Source organism: Trichechus manatus, unplaced genomic scaffold, assembly GCF_000243295.1.
Source record: "Trichechus manatus latirostris isolate Lorelei unplaced genomic scaffold, TriManLat1.0 scaffold00105, whole genome shotgun sequence".
NCBI classification, from domain to species: Eukaryota; Metazoa; Chordata; class Mammalia; order Sirenia; family Trichechidae; genus Trichechus; species Trichechus manatus.
The window spans coordinates 1038433-1040479 of NW_004444041.1; positions in this window are offsets into that span (position 1 = coordinate 1038433).

Below are 2047 nucleotides of genomic sequence, written 5' to 3' on the forward strand. Positions count from 1 at the left end.
AAATAAAGGAATTTTCGATGTGCTGGAATCCAGTGGAAATTGAGAGGGGTATTGCTTCCTTCCGAGTGGTTTGGGCCTATTCAATGTACTGTTCCAACGTAGCATCTGCAGTCACTTAAAATATTAAAATTCTTACTCAGTAATGTGGAATGAAAAGCTGCTTTTTTTTGTCCTTCTAATGTTACTTTCAGGACTAAGGAGTGCCTGACCCAAGCCACGGTATTTTCAATTGCCTCATATGCATGCAGAAGCTGGACAATATGGAAGCCTGAAGAATTGATGTCTTTAAAGTATGGTGTTGGTGAAGAATATTAAATATACTATGCACTGCCAGAAGAACAAACAAATCTGTCTTGGAAGAAGTACAGCCAGCATGATCCTTCGAAGCGAGAACGGTGAGATTTCGTCTCACATACTTTGGACATGTTATCAGGAGGGACCAGAACCTGGAGGACATCATGCTTGGCAGAGGGTCAGTGAAAAAGAGGAAGATCATCAGCAAGGTGGATTGGCACAGTGGCTGCAATGATGATCTCAAATATAGCAACGATTGTGAGGATGGACTAGGACAGGGAAGCATTTCGTTCTGTTGTATGTAGGGTCTCTTTGAGTAGGAATAGATTTGACAGCACGTGACAATAAACTAAAGAATTTCAAGCATCAGCAAGTATGTTTGGGGAAATGTCTTCATGCCAGAGATGATGTAGGATGGTGGGGAGCAGGGCTTTCTAAGTCCCTGGAGCACACCTAGCTTGCCTAAAACGCTCCAATCCTAGCTAGCTGGAAATGTCCAGTGACTTGTCTCTTAATAATTCAGTCCACAATCATTGAGGTCCCTGGGTGGTGCAAGCAGTTCATTCTCAACTACTAACTAAAAGGTTAATGGTTTGAATCCACCCAGTGTAGCAACTACTTCTCTAAGACTACATTCATTGAAAACCCTGTGGAGCACAGTTTACTGTGAAACACATGGGGTCAACATAAGTTGGAACTGACTTTGTGGCAAGGTTTTTTTTTTTTTTTTAAATTACATGTATGTGCATGTGGTAGGAAGGAGATACACACAAAACATGACCTTTGCTCTCCAGGTCTAGTACAATTGGACATTTAGAATAATGGAAGTATGGATAGAAGGCTGTGAGAAGAGGTAATTCTGTCCCAGGGAGTCTGAGAAGGCGTCACAAAAGTAGTAACATTTTATTGGGGTTTTGAAGGATGGGTTTTCCAAGCAACAAAGAGAAACATGAAAAGTACTAGAGTTAAAGTTAAATGAGTGCTAAGACGAATGTTGGTTAAGTGTAACGGCATAGGATGCAGAGGTTTGGACCATAATATGAATGGCTGTGAGTGATAATGACATCACACAGACTCACACAACATATAGTAAGGTTGTTAGTTTAAAATTATTTCTAGGCTATCTAGGATTTTTTACATAAATTCCCAGAAGTCCAGAAACTAATGGGCCACATGTGAATTGAAATGCTGCTTTCGGGAAAATCACTATTACTAAAAGGTGGGCATGTCCAGTGGACTTAAGGTCAAAAGTAATCAGTCATTCTTTCTTGAAGCCAGAAAAAAGTCAAAAAACCTCCTTTCAGTCAGACCCTCTTCTTAGTTGTTTCAAATTTGTAATACATGGTTTGAGCACAATACCCCTTTCTCCTTGGCTGATACCTGGCAGGTGGAGACATAAATGAAGTCATTGCCATTTGATCTCAAACTTTTTCCGTGCGATTTGTTTAATACAGAAATTCAGTAAGATTATATTTTTAAGATGTTTTCAGAATTTGATCTGTATTCTTGAGTTTTAATTATTCTGCAATCCAAACTGATTAAAAACTTCATTAATCAAAACAAACTTATTTTCAATCTTCCTTTGAGATTTTGCACAGTGTTCAATTAATACAAATTCATTTAAATACACAATGGAATAGTTACAATATCTGGAAAATAATTACATTCTTCAGAGTTCTTTGGTATATTCTGCAAACTTCACTTTGTCTTCCCACTCCGCGACACATACTAAACAAGCAAATAATTATTTGCT